We start from the raw sequence: 23,392 nt of genomic DNA, 5'->3' as shown, positions 1-23,392 counted from the left end.
GCCATATTCTTCGGATCTGTACACACGCGACTCTTTCTTGCGGGACAGTGTCAAGGACAAGGTGTACAGCAATAGCCCCAACACGATTGATGAGTTAAAAATAGCCACAAAAAATATATTCAAATGTGTGTGGAATCTTATGGGACTTAACTGCTATGGTCATCACTTCCTACGCTTACACACTACTTAACCTATATTATCCTAAGGACAAAGACACACACACCCATGCCCGAGGGAGGACTTGAACCTCCGCCGCGACCAGCCGCACAGGACAACAGCCATTCAGGAGGCCATCGACAGCATCGATGTTCCGCAACTTCAGCGGGTCTTGCAGAATTTCGCTATTCGTCGGTGCAGTGTCATCGCCAATGATGCCAGGCATATCGAACACATCATAACCTAAAGCCGAATATCTGTGGTGACGTTTACATGTTGAATAGAGTGTGTGTACGCCGTAGTTGGTAACTGATTTTCCTTTTTCTCCATATAGTTCCATAACTGTCACCCTCAAGCGAAGTCAAGGCTCGTTCGGAGGGATTTAGGCAGTCGTTTCTTCCTCCCTCCGTTAACGTGTAAAACAAGAGATGGGATAACTAATAGTGGTACAAGGACCCTTCACCATCTCGAGTATGTACGTTTGCGAAATACGAACGTAATGCAAAATAGGACAGCCCGATGTCACGTAAATTGGGATGATTTTTCATCAGAATACCGATGACGCTATCTTCGACGAAACCTAATAATTCACAGATGAGTTTTAGTGTACGGGTGCTGGTTGTTTTGACAGTTGAAATAATCGTATCTGCAATCACGAAAACACGGAACCCGCAGCTGTCAAGACATCACTATCAAATGTTTCGCATATGTCATTGGAGTGGTATCGGTGGTAATCCGCTTCAAGAACCTCAACTTCTGTCAGTTAGCTTCACTGTATGAGCTAACCGACATTTAATGCAAGCCGTAATTGAGATAATCCCAGACTTGCAATCGCCAGACACATCTAGCTCCCACACGATTGAGCGACAGCACATTTATATTCTGTTTCTATAACATTGTTCAAAATGGTTCAAATGGCTCTGAGCACTGTGGGACTTAACTTCTGAGGTCATTAGTCCCCTAGAACTTAGAACTACTTAAACCTAAGTTACCTAAGGACATCACAAACATCCATGCCCGAGGCAGGATTCGAACCTGCGACCGTAGCGGCCTAGCGGTTCTAGACTGTAGCGCCTAGAACCGAACGGCCACTCCGGCCGGCTATAAGATTGTTAAACGTCACCTTTGGGAGAATTGGACACGTCGAGCAGCAAATGTTGCGCGGTTTCTTTTGATTTAATAATTGCGGGCGGAACTTTGTCTTGCGAGTCAAGTCAGTGATGTGCTAAGTATTTCTCTAGTTGACGGCCTCTGTGGCGGAGCGGTTCTCGGCGATTTAGTCCGGAACCGCGCGGCTGCTACGGTCGCAGGTTCGAATCCTGCTCCGGCATGGATGTGTGTGATGTCCATAGGTTAGTTAGGTTTAAGTAGTCCTAAGTCTAGGGGATTGATGACCTCAGATGTTAAGTCCCGTAGTGGTTACAGCCATTTCTCTAGTTGACACTATAGCTGCGCAGATTGCAATAAAGCGATTATGTGTGTCACGATTAGAGATGGATCCCGGGCATGCACGGCGGGGTTAGATAGTAACTTATGTGAACCGGTCGCACGTCGTACTAAGGCTGTTTTGACGCCTGTCCAGCGTTCCGTGAGCACTAGGTGCGTGCGGTCCATGGAACGCAGCACTATCACGCATGCCCCTGATTTGTGACTCGGGCCACACTGGTGCTCGTGCAGTAGATATGCGGCTTGTAGTGACAGTATAAATTCGAGACATTAAGAGGCAATTTATTTTCCTTTCGGCTGTTATGAAACAATCAACTTTGAAATCCTTCATTATTTGCGATTATGTTTTATGATAGTAACAACAAGCGTCACTTGTTAGTGGCGTGTGAAACTATTTTAATGATTTTATTGTCTGTGCAAAGGTACATTTCTTTATTACTCTTCAATGATATATCTGTAATTATTTTATTAGTGATTTAAATTACATTTATAACCGTTTTGTTAACATTTGAGAGAGAGAGTCGTACTTCGTGGATCAGAGATACTGACATATCTTTTGACAAGAATACCACCAGTAATTGGTTGTCAGTTAGTGCCAGGCAGAGTACGTTGTGATTTTTAACCCATAAAGAGAGATAAAAATAAAGATGGAATGCTAGATTGTGTTTTGCTTGAGAACGCTGATTGTGAGGAGGTGAAATACACCACACACGGTGCACCGGTGGTAAAAATTATCATGTTGAGTTTACAGTTACGATAGGATTCCAACAAACTTCACACTGAGCCTGAAGCTATGCTTTGTTGCCTGTTAAATTTCCTGATATGATGAAGCCAGGCGCAGATATCGCTATAGGGCGGGCAATAAGAAAAAAATGTGTCGCGGTCTACGCTGAAACATATAATGAACCTTTCCAAATAATTAGAAATGTTTATGGTACATGTTCAATAGCGTAATACTAGTTATAACTCTATATGAACATTGTTATTTACAATTATCTCAGTGCTACAAAAATGACTATCTTACGTTTATAGGGACTGTAGGAGAAATGGACAGCAAGAAGGACTGTAAGATATTCTCTTTTGTTTTCTACAAAAGAACATCGTAGTAATTTAGTCGACTTTAATATACTAAATAAAAGGAAATACATATTTTTTATGATTGTACAAAGTAACCCGACAATTTTTTTTATACACTCCTGGAAATTGAAATAAGAACACCGTGAATTCATTGTCCCAGGAAGGGGAAACTTTATTGACACATTCCTGGGGTCAGATATATCACATGATCACACTGACAGAACCACAGGCACATAGACACAGGCAACAGAGCATGCACAATGTCGGCATTAGTACAGTGTATATCCACCTTTCGCAGCAATGCAGGCTGCTATTCTCCCATGGAGACGATCGTAGAGATGCTGGATGTATTCCTGTGGAACGGCTTGCCATGCCATTTCTACCTGGCGCCTCAGTTGGACCAGCGTTCGTGCTGGACGTGCAGACCGCGTGAGACGACGCTTCATCCAGTCCCAAACATGCTCAATGGGGGACAGATCCGGAGATCTTGCTGGCCAGGGTAGTTGACTTACACCTTCTAGAGCACGTTGGGTGGCACGGGATACATGCGGACGTGCATTGTCCTGTTGGAACAGCAAGTTCCCTTGCCGGTCTAGGAATGGTAGAACGATGGGTTCGATGACGGTTTGGATGTACCGTGCACCATTCAGTGTCCCCTCGACGATCACCAGTGGTGTACGGCCTGTGTAGGAGATCGCTCCCCACACCATGATGCCGGGTGTTGGCCCTGTGTGCCTCGGTCGTATGCAGTCCTGATTGTGGCGCTCACCTGCACGGCGCCAAACACGCATACGACCATCATTGGCACCAAGGCAGAAGCGACTCTCATCGCTGAAGACGTCACGTCTCCATTCGTCCCTCCATTCACGCCCGTCGCGACACCACTGGAGGCGGGCTGCACGATGTTGGGGCGTGAGCGGAAGACGGCCTAACGGTGTGCGGGACCGTAGCCCAGCTTCATGGAGACGGTTGCGAATGGTCCTCGCCGATACCCCAGGAGCAACAGTGTCCCTAATTTGGTGGGAAGTGGCGGTGCGGTCCCCTACGGCACTGCGTAGGATCCTACGGTCTTGGCGTGCATCCGTGCGTCGCTGCGGTCCGGTCCCAGGTCGACGGGCACGTGCACCTTCCGCCGACCACTGGCGACAACATCGATGTACTGTGGAGACCTCACGCCCCACGTGTTGAGCAATTCGGCGGTACGTCCACCCGGCCTCCCGCATGCCCACTATACGCCCTCGCTCAAAGTCCGTCAACTGCACATACGGTTCACGTCCACGCTGTCGCGGCATGCTACCAGTGTTAAAGACTGCGATGGAGCTCCGTATGCCACGGCAAACTGGCTGACACTGACGGCGGCGGTGCACAAATGCTGCGCAGCTAGCGCCATTCGACGGCCAACACCGCGGTTCCTGGTGTGTCCGCTGTGCCGTGCGTGTGATCATTGCTTGTACAGCCCTCTCGCAGTGTCCGGAGCAAGTATGGTGGGTCTGACACACCGGTGTCAATGTGTTCTTTTTTCCATTTCCGGGAGTGTATTTCACCCTTGACTTTCACTGACAAAGGGTAGAACAACTAGGAGTAGTCAGTCAACTGCAACCTCATTGATGGTTAGTGCGACATAGCGAGGTTAGGTATTGGTTAGAGTATCATAGTTACAATTAGTTGCAATGTAGTTCTGTTGTTCAACTAGTTTCTATTGAATACTCGTTGTCTAGCTTCCATATTTGTATTACCGTTTCAATTAACTGCAGTTCATAATGTTATCTTCTATTATAATCAATTAACTAGACAAAACAGTCACTACCTTTGGGTTTCAATATCCTTCAGACATGGTTTTTCTAACAATAAGAGTGATTGTTTATTTTGAACTACTGGCGGTGAGAATATTTTATAATCAGTACGTTTAATGTTGCCTTGTAGTACAGACGATAGTTGTTCTAGTTCGTGAGGTGCAGAATTTTGGGAGTGGATGGATACTGGAGCACATGATAACCAGGAGTGTTGGAACCAAGGGATTGGCACGGCGACAACATTCGGTCCTGTGAGGGCCCGTCTTGGTATTCAGTCTCTTAATAAGAGGTCATAAGCTGGAACAATAAACATTAAGCATCCACTCAGTTTGCCTGACGTCTCAAAATTTCCTCAGTCAAGTTAACGTTTTCCATTATGAAACAATTTTACAGCGTAATTAAGGATACGTAGTGTATGACCTACGCAGGCTCTACTAAAAGGGAGTTTTCGGTACTACACAAACAACATTTTACATAGACAGAGAAAATGATGTGTAAAGTTATATTTATCACACCAAATGTATCCTTGTTTAACATAGGAAATATTTAAATCTTTTACTTTTAGAACGTCGCTTTTTGTCATTGTTGTACGTGTACATTTAATTGTTAAAACGTACATTCATTCAAGATTATGTTTTTAAAAACTCTTCAGTAAGCGTAATGAGAGTGTCTCTACTAAACAGTTCACATTGCTTCAAACATAATTCAAAGTCAATAACGACGACGCGCCACATATTCACACAGTCGCAACTAACGTCTCGCCACGCAAAGCGGATGAGTCAGGCCAATACCCCGTTGTCTCACGCGCTCGTGAGGCATAATTTCTTACTGAGTGCTTGCAAGGTTTTTGAAAGGGAGCAGTAATTCATATGACTATCAATTTCCATTTTTCTGCGCGACTCCAGAAGCGCTTACCGAGTCTTTAAATCTATCTCAATGTAAGTACAGAACTGATCGTATAGCTTGTGCCCACTTAATGGTTTGTGGTAAATAACAACGCTTCCCCACACACTACTTCTTCGACTATACTGACGAACTTTGACTTTATGTGTGCTCATCTGTGTCTGTCTTTCGTCTTGATTACTAACACAGCAACCTCTAGAAGCTGTAATCACTTATTAAATTATCTGTGGTCCATGCTCTCGGATCCCGACATTTTCAATATAATATACTGGTAACTTGTTCACTGAATAAATCTATACATATACCTCCCTGTAGGAACCTTCACCATAAGCTACTACAGAGATATGTTTACAGTCACCACAATATTTTTGCGATTCTGGCCTGATTTCATCTACTACTGTTTTGTGAAGGTAATGTAAGAACACAGGACGGTGCAACATTGTCTATTACTGTATACAGTTCAACTTTTGTGTAGAGTGTCAGACGAAATAAACGGAATTCGGAAACAAAGAAACACAATAAAGCAAACGCTCAAGGCTGGGCAGAATACGTACTCATAGCTCACAAAAAGCTCATTCAAAGCCTAGCTGCTCCGTTTTTTCTGTGCATCAGTACTGGAAAATATTTACGTAAGTGTGAGTTATCCAGCTAATTGCTCAGTATTCCAGCTTTTATGATAGACTACTCACGCAGCAAAAAGTAAGGTCATTCACCACAGCTAGTGTCTGCTATCTCTTCTGTTCACAGACAGACTTAGATTCTATAGGATAGGACACGACTTTAATCGCGTCTACAACTCTGAAATAGTGAGTGTCCTCATTTGCTTTTGAACTAATATTTCATCCTCCAGAGCATCACAGCTAGTGCATCTAGGTTTTGATACAGCATTTGTTATCACAAAGCTCAGACTAAAACTACAGTATTTCTTAATTGTTAAACCTTAGAACTACTACTTACTTATGTGTACTCATACTGAAGGTTAAGGGAGCAGTGTGCCTAGAAAATTATACTCTCTCCAGATAAGTAATTAGAAGCTGAGAACTTAGTCCATTTAAGAACTAAGTACTAGAAATGCTCTTGGTGTGACAATAGTATTTATTTCTAACCTCGTTTACACATTTCTCTGTTAGGGTCTTCGCTTCTGTAGACATTACTGGTTATCCAGTTAAAAAAATCCTTCAATAAGTACAATTAAGCTTTAATATTATCTGTACAAAAATAAAATCAATTATTTGTGAAAATACTTCTACAAATCCTGAAGGGAATGTATTCCTATTACCTTATCACCCTTAGGATAAACCAGAAGTCAACTTCCATTACTTCGTTCCTCCACGATCTTGTGACGGCTAGTATATAAAATCCGTCACAATTTCTCTTACACTGTTTGGCGACTTTGGGTGAGTTCTTAAAAGAACATAATCACCTGCCTAGTATTTTTCCACTTGCTCTAGCATCTTATCATAGTAAAATTTAAGTAACTCTGCCTGCTGTGTAAGTGTAACGAATACTTTCCTTACAATCTCCTACCTGAAACATTCTTCTCTGCCTTATCTTGTAATGGATATACCAATTCATTCTTCTTTTGGAATTTGCTTCTGAGATCGGCTGGAGTAAATTTTGTAATATACAGAGTAAGATTTTTTTACGAACTGTTCAAAGAATTCCAAATACCCGAACCATTTCATTTGATGATTGTGTACATAAGTTCTGATGAATTTGTTAAACTCTCTAAAGACACATTTGCATGGCTTTCCTTCCTATACGAAAACGTGAGATTAGTATCTGTTTAACATCATGTTCATGCAACATGTGTTTTCCAATTCTGACAAGTAGAATTCAGAGCACTGTCATATATCAGTGCAGTAGGTCTGCCAAATGTTGTTATACGAGTTTAGTTTACTATTCTCTTGATAATGGGTGCCGGCGCCATAGACTTTCTAGCGAGTAACTTAAAATATTTGATGAATATATCATATAAAGCTACGATACATTTAACTACTGCTCACTCAGAAGGGAAGGATCATGCAGTATTCACATAGACTATTTGAAGTAGTTGTGTTGGTTTCATTGGATGTAACTCTGTCCCACGGGATGTATTGCTGTATTTAGATTTTTTACAAACATATCATGTTTCTGGCAGTTGTGTTCGTTTTCTCATGTTTCAAAAAACTTACACTAACCTTCTGAATATACATAGATGCGTCATAATCCTGCAAGCATTATGCGTACACCACATTAATGCATCTATGTACACGATAGGCAGGCAGACACACCAGGTGTCGGAATTAGGATTTTGTGTGTGATTATTTTGCCCCAAAATAGTAGAAACAGGTTATAGCAAAGCAGAAACAAAGTAAAGAATACATAATGTAAAGAGCTGCTATATGAGTAAATGCAGGCAACCATGTTCTTCGTTTCTTTTCTTCAAATTAACGAATTTTCACACAAACTCCGACAAATGATTCATGTGCTCAGTACCGGGCGTGACGACCTCTTGCAGCAATGCAGGTCTGACAACGACGGGACATGTAGTGAATGATGTTGCCAATCTCATTTTGAGACAATAACACACATTCTCCCTGCAGAGCTACTTGTAAGATTGAGAGAGTGGTTGGTGGATGCTTATGTGGTGCAACCCATAATGCTCTATGGGATTCAAATCGGGAAAGTGACCAGGCCACTTCGTGGGTGCAACACCTTCCGATTCCAAGAAAACGTCAATGAGGTCGAGCATTATCGTCCATCGATATGATGTCTAGACCCACACGACATCGCAACAACTGCACATGAGGTCCCAAGATCTCGTCAATATGCCTGACAGCTGTTAAACCTTGCCGATTCATCCGTACAATTTAATGAAGACATATTCGAGTAGTCAATAATCTCTGTGTACAACATTAGGGGTGCTCCTCGATGTTGGTCTCTTTCCACAGTGTTTGGGCCCCATCATCGTGTTCCACGTCTGCTCCAGATGCGAATCCGTCGTGAATCATTCTCGAGACCAAATCGGGACACGTATGTGAAAAGAACATTGGGCAAGTATTCGACCATCTAGGTGGCATGTTGACGGCACAAATGTAGACGTTCCCCTCTATGAAGACGCGTTAAGTGTACACAAGGTCTCCGACAATAAAGGCCATTCTGCCGACGCCTTCTGTACACCGTTTGCCTCGCTGCACACGTCCAGGGGATGCTGCGATGTCAATTGCCAGTTGCTTTGAAGTTCTATGTCGGTGCCGTCGTGCCCTTACAGCCAAGTAAAGGTCTTCCTTTCTGATGTCACACGCGGTCGGTCCTACCCTGGTCTTCGGGATGCAGATTCGGACTCTATAAACTGTTACCAAATCCGAGAAACAATAGAGCGATTGATATTAAGCCATAACGCCACATCATTTAGCGAGTGTCATGCTTACATTCCTCCTACGGCCTTCCACCGCATGGAATCTCGTAGGGGCCTTCTCTGTACCATACAGGACCGTCTGTGACTGTGTCTACAGTGATGCATCTTGGACTACCGGGCAAACACTGTCCCGTTTCATAGGCATCCTGACGTTGTCGTTGATGACCGTTAACTGGATTGTCATCTTCCGTGCAGAAAACGGTCGTACGGGCATCTGTTGGCCGTTTGTTTTATTAGATGCATAACATTTGGGTGTACCAGTCAGCGCAAGGCCTCCAATCACTGCATCTTTGCGGAAAATGACTGACTTCTTGAAGCTGCACAGTATGAACGCCAGTCATGACTCTTCCTTACTTGCATCTTTTAATGCAGTTACCTCTGAATTTACAGCATCATATCATAATGACAGATTTTTCACATCAGCTGTAAGACAGCTACATTCTAACGTTAACTTTCGTAGGTTCTTAGAGAGACTCATTACCCGACAGGAATTTCGCTACAAAAGTCGTCGTGTTTTGCCGAAATATTAGCGATGATCTCACTGACTTTTAATTACATTTGGTTGATAGCTGATTTCACAGTTCACTGTTTTTGGTGAATATTTTATTATGAAGAATGGACGTATTATTATTAAGAGTGGATACTTCCTTTTGCCGTTTTGATATTTCATTTCGCAATCCAAGTCAGACTTCATTTTGCTTTAGTACGTCAGCTAAACAGCGAAATGTTATGCTACTTTGGCCTTGTACGCTGTCGGTGGTTGGCTTAACCGTTCGATAAATTATCGCGTGCTAAAGCAAATACATGAGCATACACGTACGCATACACGTAAGCAATCAGTATTATTTTGCATTTATTCCTAGGTATCGAATATTTTCCTGTCTTTATGATTACAATAAAATATGATTCATTTCACACGTTTTTGAAACCAATACTCACTCTATCGACATGGGTTGCACCATCTTGTAATAGTACTTACTTACTATTGTAAGATTACGTTACTATGAAAATCGTCATTAATACTTTGATAAGCAAATCTAATGAATGAGTAGTGACTGAAAACGAAACCATTGCGCAAAAAGCCTAGGGGTAATAGACAATTCAGTGCTTACATGTTGAAATACATCCAGCAAGTTTCAGATTTTATATTTTCGCTCGTTACTCTAACAGAACTTATTGTTAGTGGTTACAGTATACTCTCGCTCCTATAGAATCAACTGTTATACTTATTACAGTTTTCTCAGATATATCAAGCATTGGTTGTTTATAGATGTCGTAAAGAAAGGAAGATTACTACACACACACACACACACACACACACACACACACATATATATATATATATATATATATATATATATATATATATATATATATATATATATATATGGTTTGTATTAACCTATTACACTAGCCCCTCTCCTCACGTTCGGTCTGTGGAATCGGTTCGTCAGTACTTGATATGGTTCACGAAATATATCCAGCGGTAACGTTAGGTGACTCACCTTGTATATATATATATATATATATATATATTCTGGAATATAATACGATACTCAAATTCTAAGGAAGCTACTACAATTTCATCCTGAAATAAGTGGTCAGTGTAAAGATGGAATCGTAAATTGCATGTTTTCTCACAAAGGTGATTGGACGTAGGATATATTTATTACTAGGGTACTGTATGGGTACAAATTGTGCATTGTGAGTACAAATGACCATGGTATGTTGACAATTAGGACTAGATTCAAATAAACTGCACCCGGAACCTTTATCTGTGCTTTGTTTACTGTTAAATGACCTGTAGTGATGAAACCTGGTGCAGATGTCGCTGCTGCAGACTGATAAGTTGAACGGAGTACCGTGATAACCGTGTTATTATGCAGGCCAGCGTGACGAAATATATGAAGTGTATAGCGAAAATAATGGGACTTCGTGTATAAAACAACATACTGCAGGTTCCAACACAAAGGATGCATATAGGCATATAATAGCGCGTTGATGAGCGTAAGTGTCACATCAATAAACTTTCGCTACCCAATGAAATTAATCTGCTGAGACATAAAATAAATATGTAAAGCTAATTGGAGATGGTTAAGGTACATGTTCAGTAAAGTAATAAATCTTTTTAATCTTATATTAACATTATTAATCACAACTAAGTCAGAGATACAAAATTGACGCTCTATCATTTATAGGAACATAATAAGACGAATACAGCAAGACAGACTGTAAGAGAGCCTCCTTGGTTTGTTACGGATGGACAACATAATAATTCCATCGACTCTAACCTACTGAGTCAAGGAATATGCAAATTTCTCAGAATCCTACTTAGTTACACGACGAAATTTAATTTACTTGTAAGCCAGGGAGTCTGCGAATAGCGGTGAGCGGTGGTAAATATTAGTTTTCACGGAGGTAGCCACTGCTTTACAGTGAGAGACAATATTGGCAGAGTCATGCTTCAGGCTACGAGAGAGCTCTTCATCAGTGTGCCAGTACAAACATCTCAGCGCACATTCACAGTGTGTTGAACCGCTCTCCAGTTAGGTACCTAACAGATCGTAAAATCACCTCGCTCTCCACTGTTTCTCTACAAATAAATAAATTATGACTGTTGGCACCAACTGCATAACTGAATTCTTGTTTCTATATCAACAGAGTCGATCCTTTGAATCACTATGCCTATAAAATGTATTCGCTGTTATACTGTTAATGATTTGTTCGATTTTTATATTTTTTGAGTAGTTCACTAAATGTAGTTCCTAACAGTCCCACCTTCTTTGATGTGAGATATCTTACGCCAACTAAGTGTCCTCAGACTTAATTGAAGTCGGTGAGGACACCTACAGCCTAGAGTAAATCACGTTTTGTAATTTGATACATTCCTTTTTAAACATACTTTATACTAGAGTTCTCTTACTTCGTGTGATTGCGTTCATAGTTGTAACATGAGTTCGAGTGTCCGATTGGCCTCCTATCCACATTCCTTGGTAGCAAGGGTGATTCACAACATAATAACCGACGGATGATAACGGAAACATTGACGTAGCTCAAGATATAAAATAAGTCGACCGTAAAAGGACGTATGGTCATATGGATACAGATATACATAATGGCATTCTCACAACTTGTGCAAGAGAAATTATTGTGTTACGTAATTGACAGCTAGTAAATCGAAACATATTATCATTGTTTAGTATCGAATGCATATGAAGATAGATTGTAAGCACATAATGTAGTGTGACAGCTATAAAAGCAATCTAATAAAACAACTGGATAACGTTGGATTAACAAGAACGTTATAGACAGTTGATGGTATTTTCATAGAGTAAGTCCAACTGATGGGATTGGAGAGGGGGAGGGGTAGAGGGAGAGAGGAAGAAAGGGAAGGGGTGAACAATGTGCAATTTACAGCTGTTATAGTGTACAGTATAAGTTTTAAATATGCTCAGCACTTTGTATCATTGTTTATCAAAGACCGTGTTCGACATTGTTGAACAGTTTTCATTGTTGCTGCTTCTTTCTTAACTTATTACAGGTATTATACGTTTTGCTGGCATTTTATTGCGTTACCTACTGCATAAACTTAAGAAAAACTCCTCATCAGTCCCTCTCTCCATATACTGTATTGTGAACAATGAACGTGCACTGTATTTCTATTACCTTTTGAAGTGCTAACTGTATGGCAGCCTATAATATAGAAATGCTAAATTTTTGTCTAAAAAGTAATAATAACGTGGTTTGTACGACTATCGACTATAACGACAGTAAATCGTCGGCGCTTCGACGTCGTTATAGCCGGTTTTCATTGTAGCTATTTCCGCTGTTAAAACTAATTGGCTTTGAGCGATGGAGGCCTGCATGTAAACGGTGTTATTTTCCATAGACTTCGACAGTGTTGGAGATTTTCATGTTATTGTACTACTGACTGTAAGTGTTAAGCGCGAAATCATTGTTTCATTTTACAGAGAAATATACCTAACTTTGTATAGTTTTTTAAGGAACTGACCAGAGCCTGTCAAACTTCTGGGGAGATACTAGCCTTAAACGCACCAAATACCTGAACCGCAACTTCAGTCTGGGGTAATCGTCCCATGTTGGAACTAACCCTGTCGCCGATGCTTACAATGTCGTCGTACCTCACCAGTACTTCGCTATCAGTGATCCAACAGCATGAAGCGTTACTTCGAAATTACGACAGCATCTGCTAAAACAATGCTCTTTGCTATGTTTATCTCTTCCACCATCCTCACACGTAGGCACTGCATAACGTGTCAGTTACCTAATTACTAGGGGCTCATTCAATGATGTCTTTGTCTCAAAAGGCAACGGACTCGACAGATGCTAGTATCAAAGCGAACCCCTTGATTATGAATATATGTAGGTGTAAACTCAATCAGGCATGCAAATACAGCACCACAATGGCATGAAGCCGCACACATGCCTCTTGTTGCGCCTGAGGCAAAAACAAGCGGATGGCGAATTGGCGCAAGGTGCACAGATGTAAACGCAACCCTGGGGGGCAGATTCTTTGAACACGTTTCTTGAGCTTGTCCGTAAATATATTTTTTTAAACTGAAATTATGTACAGTTGTTGTTATTATCCGAACCTTGTTTTTTCTTTCGGTCGTCAACCGTATTGTTGCTTTGTCGCTTGGCAGCTTTCCTGTGCTGTACTTCTCATAACTGGCGTTGCGCCTTCTGCACTTATACCTGCGATCCTCTTTACCAGTTACTAGATTCTGCAATGACTCACGCCGTAAAAAAAGAGTAACGACTCTAGGTCTTTGAAGTATTACGTTCACTATTACACGTTTCTTCCCATTTACTATTTGTAGGATATCTTCATCCTTTACTCAATTAATCTATCTGATCTTCATCACTCTCCCGCAATATTCCATTTCAAAACCTAATCATTTAATTTTTGTTATCCCTACCGTAAAATTCCTAGTCAAATTATTAACTTCATGTGCTTTGTGTACACGGATTTATATTTGATTAAAATAGAAATTAGATATATGAGGAAATGGGGTAATGACGTTCGTATGGAGGAAGTCGCAAGTATTATACTATAAGCATATATATATGTAAATTAATTATATGTTGATAAATACTGATTTATTGTAAAAGTAACTTGAAATTTCACAAACCAAAAGAGCAGATGGCTGGTTGCGTTTACTTGTTATACTTCTTCAAAAGTATGATAATAATTAGAAATGTTAGTTGCTTTTACAGTATCGTATTTATAAACAAGGTTAATCTGCAGTTCGGAAGAGGAGGAGAATAGTGTTTAACGTCTCGTCGACCACGAGGTCATTAGAGACAGAGCACACGCTCTTATTGCGGAAGCATTCAAAGGAACCATCGCAGCCTCTGCCTGAAGCGATTTAGGGAAATCACGGTAAACCTAAATGTGGATGGCCGGACGCGGGTTTGAACCGTCGTTCTCCGAATGCGCATCCTGTGTGCTGACCACTACGGCAAGGAAAAAAAAGAGGCTCTAAGCATTATGGAGTTATCATCTGAGGTCATCAGTCCCCTAGACTTAGAACTACTTAAACCTAACTAACATAAGGGCATCACACACATCTATGCCCGAGGCAGGATTCGAACCTGCAACGACAGCAGCAGCGCGGTTCCAGACTGAAGCGCCTAGAACCGCTCGGCCACCATTCCACCTCTGTCGGTAATCTGGAGTAAGAAACTTCTTGGCAGATTAAAACTGCGTGCCGGACCGAGACTCGAACTCGGGCCCTTTGCCTTTCGCTGGCAAGTGCACTACCAAGTTGGTAGAGCACTTGCCCACGAAAGCCAAAGGTCCCTAGTTCGAGTCTCGGCACGGCACAGAGCTTTTAATCTGCCAGGAAGTTTCATATCAGCGCACTCTCCGCTGCAGGGTGAAAATCTCAATCTGGAGTAACCTCGTCTCACTACTGCGATTTATAAATCGTATTTATGTTTGTCGTAGCATTTGTGTAAGGTGTTTAAAGTACTTTCAGTGAATACAACAACTTTCAACTACTTGTCACCACCGATGTCGAAAAATTTATGGCATATGCAGGGCTTGGGCCAATTGAAAGTAACAGAAAGAGGTGCTCCATATGGCCAAATATTTAGCAAAAATATGTTATTCGGCGTGAGTCTGGGCTTGAGACATTTAGGTTAGTATACTTTCCAGACCGCGATGGCGCAGCGGAGATTTCACACCGGTATCCAAAGGTCATGGGGCCGAGTCCCTATTGGAAAGTCATTTGTAAATCAGTTTTCACGTTATTTACTGCAAATGAATTAATTTTGGGAAGTATAATGTATTGTATTTCTTAATATTTTCGTTACAGACATGAAAACCAAGGGCGAAGGAAAATTTGGGACTATAAATAAATTTCTCATATAGGACGGTAAGGCGCACAAAATATTTTGTACGTAAAATTAGATCCTTTTGTTATTTCGCAGTTGATACTATACTCGCGCTGTGATGACATTCATCGTGAAAACAAGGGAACTTACGGTTCTCGTACAGGTGCCATGGACTGCTCGAAGGGCAAAATTAAGGAAACGGAATACGAAGTCCTGTACACATTAACTACAGTCCGTTCTTGGAATATTATTTCCAAAGTACTCAGGAAGATTGTAAGTATTTTTTCCCTGGAAATTATTTGCTATCACAGATCTATTTGCCATCCCATTTAATTGCATTTATGAGGATATTAGTAAATACAATACATTGAAGTGACAAAAGTCTTGAGACACGTCCCAATATCGTGTCGAACATCCTTTTTCCCGGCGTAGTGCAGCAATTTTCGACGTTACATGGACTCAACAGGTCGTTGGAAGTGTCTTGCAGAAGTAATGAGCCAAGCTGCGACTATAGCCGTACATAATTGCAGGAGTGTTGCCAGTGTAGGGTTCTGTGCACGAGCTAATCTATCCATTACGTCCCATAAAATTTTTATGTGATTCATGTCGTACGATCTGGAGGGCCAAATCGTTCGCTTGAATTGTCCAGAATGGTCTTCAGACCAGTCGCGAATTGTGACCCAGTGACATGACACATTGTCATCCATGAAAATTTCATCGTAGTTTCGTAGTTTGCCTGCAGACGGAACATAACCATATACAGTTAGTGATCGGTTCAGATGGACCGAAGTACTCAGTCCATTCCACGTAAGCACAGCCAACATCACTCTGGAGCCACCATCAGCTAGCACAACGCTTTGTTGAGAACTTGGGTCCACGGCATCGTGGTGTCTGCGCCAGAGACGAAACCTACCATCAGCTCTTACCAAGAGAAACCGGGAGTCATTTGACTAGGCAACCATTTCCAGTCGTCTAGGGTGCAATCGATACGGTAATGGGCCCAGGAAAGGCGCTGCAGGCGATGTCGTGCTGTTACCGAAGGCTCTTGCATCGGTTGTCTGCTGTCATAGCCCATTATCGCCAAATCTCACCGCAATGTCTCAATGGAAATGTTCGTCGTTACGTTCCACATTGATTTCTGCGGTTTTTCCACGCAGTGTTGCTTGTCTGTTAGCAACGACAAGTTTACTCAAACGCCGCTGCTCTCGGTCGTTAAGTGAGGGCCATCGGACACTGCGTCGTCCGTGCTGAGAGGTAATGCCTGAAATTTGATGTTCTCAGTACACTCTTGACATTGTGGATATCAAAATATCATTATACAATGTACTGTACGTTTCCCAAAATGGAATGTCCCTTCCGTATAGCAGCAACTACCATTCCGCGTTCAAAGTCTCTTAATTCCCATCGAGCGATCGTAATCACGTCGGAAACATTTTCACATGTGTCAGCGGAGTACAAATGACAATCCCAGCAATGCCCTGCCCTTGTACGTGATTCTACCGCCGTCTGTACATGTGCATATCGCTATCCATGTGACTTTTGTCACCTCAGTGTACATTGGGAATTATTTCGTTAAATTTGCGGAAAAAAATAACGTAGAACCTGGAGATAAAATATTAAAAAAGTCTCCCATGTAGGTAGGCGACCGTACCATCCACGGAATGCCTTTCTGAAAACTTTCCGTTGCACTAACTGGTTTGTAACAAAGTTAACATAAATTATTTATTCTTCACCTGAACCGCATCGAAAATCCGGGATTTTTTGAACCCTAGGTCATCTGAAGCCCCCTCTTATGAGACTTTCATTTCTGCCCATGCCCTGCGTATACTATATATTTAAACGAAAGCGGTGATAACATGGTTGCCGAGGTTCCCTTATTAGCTCGCTCAGGAAACATTCCGTCGACGTACTGTGTTCTTGGAAGTTTCGCGTTGCTGACTCGTTTCAAAACTGCTATAGCTCACAGCCTACTCTCACTGTCCAGTGTCAGCCACCTGCGCGCACCGTGAATCATTGCCATCCCGACAAGCAAGGTCGCCGATGCCTGGGGAATCCCCTCCCCCCTCCCCCCTACTCTCAGGGGAAGGAAAAACCTGTAAACAGGTGATTTTTCTTTCAAGAAAATGATTGAAAAGTCAGTATAGAGTATGTTCTTTAACAGAGTCTTGATTGGAACTCTCTTGTAACTAGTTACAAGTTGCTATTCGCCTTCCAGAATATTAAAAATACACCATACGCTCAGGTCTAGCACCCACCTCCACCCCCCCCCCCCCATACCAACTATCGTATGGGAGCCTTTGATAAAGACCACCTAATACCTTTCCGAAATATGAGCGTACTTAATTACATTACGTTATGACAGGGCGTGGGACTCACGTACTGCCTGGCGCTGGCAGCCTACAGGATGAACCAGTATACTTCAAGAGGTTTTCAATGAAAATGGATGCACAGAGCCTCATATTGAGGCCAGCATTCGAAAACACTTCACCCATTAAAGTAAAAGGAACAGGGCAGGTATGAAAAGTGTATGCTATCGTTCGTACAGGGTGTTTCAAAATTGACCGGTATATTTGAAACGGCAATAAAAACTAAACGAGCAGCGATAGAAATACACCGTTTGTTGAAATATGCTTGGTACAACAGTACATTTTCAGGCGGACAAACTTTCGAAATTACAGTAGTTACAATTTTCTACAACAGATGGCGCTGCAAGTGATGTGAAAGATATAGAAGACAACGCAGTCTGTGGGTGCGCCATTCTGTACGTCGTCTTTCTGCTGTAAGCGTGTGCTGTTCACAACGTGCAAGTGTGCTGTAGACAACATGGTTTATTCCTTAGAACAGAGGATTTTTCTGGTGTTGGAATTCCACCGCCTAGAACACAGTGTTGTTGCAACAAGACGAAGTTTTCAACGGAGGTTTAATGTAACCAAAGGACCGAAAAGCGATACAATAAAGGATCTGTTTGAAAAATTTCAACGGACTGGGAACGTGACGGATGAACGTGCTGGAAAGGTAGGGCGACCGCGTATGGCAACCACAGAGGGCAACGTGCAGCTAGTGCAGCAGGTGATCCAACAGCGGCCTCGGGTTTCCGTTCGCCGTGTTGCAGCTGCGGTCCAAATGACGCCAACGTCCACGTATCGTCTCATGCGCCAGAGTTTACACCTCTGTCCATACAAAATTCAATCGCGGCAACCCCTCAGCGCCGCTACCATTGCTGCACGAGAGACATTCGCTAACGATATAGTGCACAGGATTGATGATGGCGATATGCATGTGGGCAGCATTTGGTTTACTGACGAAGCTTATTTTTACCTGGACGGCTTCGTCAATAAACAGAACTGGCGCATATGGGGAACCGAAAAGCCCCATGTTCCAGTCCCATCGTCCCAGCATCCTCAAAAAGTACTGGTCTGGGCCGCCATTTCTTCCAAAGGAATCACTGGCCCATTTTTCAGATCCGAAACGATTACTGCATCACGCTATCTGGACATTCTTCGTGAATTTGTGGCGGTACAAACTGCCTTAGACGACACAGCGAACACCTCGTGGTTTATGCAAGATGGTGCCCGGCCACATCGCACGGCCGACGTCTTTAATTTCCTGAATGAATATTTCGATGATCGTGTGATTGCTTTGGGCTATCCGAAACATACAGGAGGCGGCGTGGATTGGCCTCCCTATTCGCCAGACATGAACCCCTGTGACTTCTTTCTGTGGGGACACTTGAAAGACCAGGTGTACCGCCAGAATCCAGAAACAATTGAACAGCTGAAGCAGTACATCTCATCTGCATGTGAAGCCATTCCGCCAGACACGTTGTCAAAGGTTTAGGGTAATTTCATTCAGAGACTACGCCATATTATTGCTACGCATGGTGGATATGTGGAAAATATCGTACTATAGAGTTTCCCAGACCACAGCGCCATCTGTTGTTGAAAATTGTAACTACTGTAATTTCGAAAGTTTGTGTGCCTGAAAATGTACTGTTGTCCCACGCATATTGCAACAAACGGTGTATTTCTATCGCTCCTCGTTTAGTTTTTATTGCCGTTTCAAATATACCGGTCAATTTTGAAACACCCTGTATATGGCAAACATTCCTTCAAAACAAGATAGAATAATTGAGAAGCACAAAGCAGATAGGTTCATCCGTCCACTGGCCAACACGGCAAATCTTTTGGGATATGTGAAAGATGATCGGCTTTTACGAATGACGGGTACTTATGAAATTCCATGACAGTTTGGTAAAAATTATATGAACCTAAAAATACGCACTGCACAACATTATTGGCACGAACATTAATTACACATCCGCGTTCTACGGTCCAACAGAGCTGTGGTGGCTGAACATTATATTTCGCTTGCCAATTTATGGACTGCGGAAAATTCAGGCTACTGGCCCCAGCCTCATATTATTGGAATCTGGTGGTCAAGGAAGGTCAATCAGCAAACGAAATCACTATTTCCACCTCGACAAATCATGAAAACTACTTACTTCTCTTCTGCAACGTCAGAAGATTACCGTTCTATGTCTCCGCACGCCTGGCATTCCAACACATCTGCTGTTTGAGACTATCCCGACGGAGTAGCTGCTTCATTGCTTCACGGACGACGCTTCGGATAATGCTGTGGAAGTTGCACATTATTTCAACTACACAGCTGCTCGTCATATACAGGTGCACCGGTATAAGAATCGAGAAGGGGCAATAAGAACGTAGATGCTTGAGTTAAAAAGCGTGTAAGACGGGGATGTTGTCTTTCTTCCTTATTATTCAATCTGTACATCGAAGAGGCTACCACACTTCAAGGGTGGGATAAAAGCTTAGGGCGAAAGGATATCAATGATAACATTCGCTGATGACACTGCTGTCCTCACTGAAAGTGAAGAAGAAATATACGCCGTACTGAGTGGAATGATAGGACTAGTGAGCACATAATATGGAATGAAAGGAAATCGGAGAAAGATGAAACTATTTCGGAGTAACGGGGATGAGACTAGTGAGACACGTACCAGCGACAACGAAACCGCCAAGGCAAGGAATCCTTGTACAGTGGAAACAAAATAACGCATGACGGACGAACAGGCGAAGCAAGGAGTATATGAAAACGGCGACTAACAGAGAGTTGGACAAAATAATTAGTACTGCGTCTTCGGTTGACAACCTGTGCGGGATGGGTAATTAGTAGATAATGGTCCGTTAAATGTGTACAAAGGTACATCTGAGAATGGGGTTAGAAGTCTCGAAATCGATCATTCAGTAAATCATGTAACATCATAACAGCAGCCTGAGGCAATTTTATTTATTATTATTACCATATGCATTTGCATTCCTGCATTCCACAGTGTTAAATATTGAAAAAGTGGTTTTAATTCATTCAACGATTCGACGTGAAGATGGAGATATGGTTAACAGCCAAAATATCGGAAGAAGATATATTGGTGTCCACATACATGCCGAGAGTTGATGGAATGATGTGTTTCTTGGTTGAAATGATGGATCATTTGATGTTTCGATTTTTGATGCTTGTCATTGGAATCCTGAAGACCATGCGGACAAGGAAACGCACTACTGAAGAGGGTAATCTGTATCTGTAAACTACGCAGTTAGAGGTGCTTGACAACAGGCACAACTGCCATTTGTTAGCTCTCACTAAAACTAGAGGGTTCGGGGTGGCATGTGCCTGATGGGGCACAATGCGACGTAACGGCCGACTGATGTGGTCACGCAGAGATTTCAAAATAGACAGTACCTCAAAGCATCTGATCAAAATCAAATCACCTGGCACACAGTCGTGAAGCAGTCCAGTTCTGCTGTCGCGTAAACAAACTACATTTCATATTCAACAGTTCGTGTGCTGTGTCGGCTGATTCACCATGGGCCAGGATTAGTTGAAAATTTCGAGAAAACATAATATGGATCACCACCGCATTCCTCAGTAAGAAGGATGCTTTATACATTTTGAAATAGGTTGTAGGGGACACACGATCAAAAGCACTGAATAAAGACGGAGCAAGGGATTCGCCATGTAATGTCGTACACAGTAACACAGCTCTCGGCGAAGTACCCTCCAACGAATGACGTGCATGGACGGAATGCCAGTTTAATGCGCAACAGGAAGTCGCGGCCCAAAGTTAGAGCTATCTGAACAGTAAGTGACATTGAAAGATGGAGGGTAAGCAATGGAGAAGCAGCTGTATCAGAAGGACTTACTGCTCTGCAACGAGGCAGGGCAGAGGCACGCAAGAGAGAGGCAGACACAGAGCAAAACACAAGCGAGAGGCAAATGGAGATTGCCTAAAGCCCTGTACTCTTTTTGCAGAACCCGTACACAATACAGACAGGGGCCAACAGTCTGAAGCCGTCTGCTCTGTAAGAGAAGCCACATACAACACAGCGAGACTGACAGCCTCTGTCGAGGCGGACGAGGGAGGCAGTCACTTGAACTCTCGCTCAACCTTGAAGTTGATTTTGGATAGCAGTCCGCGGTGGTCTAGCGGTTATAGGCGCGCAGTCGGGAACCGCGCGACTGCTACGGTCGCAGGTTCGAATCCTGCCTCGGGCATGCATGTGTGTGATGTCCTTAGGTTAGTTAGGTTTAAGTAGTTCTAAGTTCTAGGGGACTGATGACCACAGATGATAAGTCCCATAGTGCTCAGAGCCATTTGAACCATTTGATTTTGGAAATAACACTGGGCTACGACTTGTCCCCACACTTACACTGTACTGACCTCGGACTTCAGTCAATCGATTCAGCATTCACGTGACCGGTACAAATACATTCCCAGAACGAATGGACACAGAAGGTAATGGCAGTGAAAACCTTATTAAATTGTCTTGCTCCACACTTAGACTGACGATCCAGGACATACAGCTCTTTGTGGGAACATCTTCAAACAGCTGTGCGCTATAAAACCGTAAGCCTCTCAAGCTAACGTTCCATAGCTGCATTAAAACTAGGTGTAGGCCACCATTGGGGAGCGAGTACCGATACTGGACTACCTTGTAATGCCAGACGATACGTGTTGTTTCATTGAGGTGGTCATTTGATAGTGCATTTGAAATCACATTGATCCATCTCGACTTCAGGGAGCGGCTTAGATGTGATGTAAATATTTACGTGGAATCAATTCGATTCCTGACAACTGCCTTCACTGCTCATCAAGTGGCCACAAACACTTCTCCGTTTGCTCGTTTACCACATTCCTTGGAAAACAACGCTGTTTAGCTGGAAAATTCACTGGCACATGCCCCATGAATTATATTACAGCTATAACTCACACTACTTGGCTGAGTGAGGGACGGGGAAGAGGGTTGTTGCACCCTGCGTTCAGTTACGCTCTTATCCAACACAAACATTAGATTTTGTCTGCTATTGTTCTGCTGTTGCCCCAGTAGTATGCTATGAACACGCGACTCCCGTAAACGTACTTTCCTCAGTTTTTAAGTTATTGATCCATTGACCGTTTCCTTCTATTCGTCTTCTTCCAATCAGACTACTAACTACAAATTCCTTTTGACCTACTGCACATGCAATCATATGTTTTTTGATGGTATTAATTGGACCTTCTGTCTCACAGGTTACAGTAACTTTCCATTACTTATTCATGTTCACTAAAATCACGTGGAGGATATATTCCTTGTAATTAATCATTTCAGTAGAGTAATAACTGTAATTAGAATATATGGGGAAATTGTACATAAAATTCTACTAGCTTGCTTGTAATACTTCTGTGGTACTCAGATTCATCCAGTCTTCCCCAATACTACTTTATATTATCTAACAACTTGTAGTCCTTCCACAAAGTCAATTCCACAATTATCATGTTCTGATATTGTCATTATTATCATCGTCCACCAAATTGTCACACTGATCTGTTCTAGCTCTGAACTGTTAGCTCCATCTGTGTGAAGGATTGACAATATTTCGTTTTTCTCTTAGTTTTATTGCTGAAAAATAGTTGTGGTTCTATTGGCATTCATGTGCTGAACGTCATCTGTATCTTTGGAAAAATTTTGCTTGGAGCGAAGTCAAGACACTCTATTAATTATACAACACATGCTTGTCCCAGTTTTCATAGCCACACGAAGAGTGGAATGTAGATGAAGTGGGTGTCAAACTGTCCACTGTGACGTCCTCATCATGACTGTTTTTCTTTCTACCAGTCCCCTGAACCCCTTTTCCTGCTACGCCGTTCCCAGTGTGCTCATGCAGCTACACAGGAAAATTCAACAATGATGTACAACATTTT

The sequence above is a fragment of the Schistocerca cancellata genome, chromosome 8 (assembly GCF_023864275.1).
Source record: "Schistocerca cancellata isolate TAMUIC-IGC-003103 chromosome 8, iqSchCanc2.1, whole genome shotgun sequence".
In the NCBI taxonomy this organism is placed as follows: Eukaryota; Metazoa; Arthropoda; class Insecta; order Orthoptera; family Acrididae; genus Schistocerca; species Schistocerca cancellata.
This window is presented reverse-complemented; position numbering follows the sequence as displayed.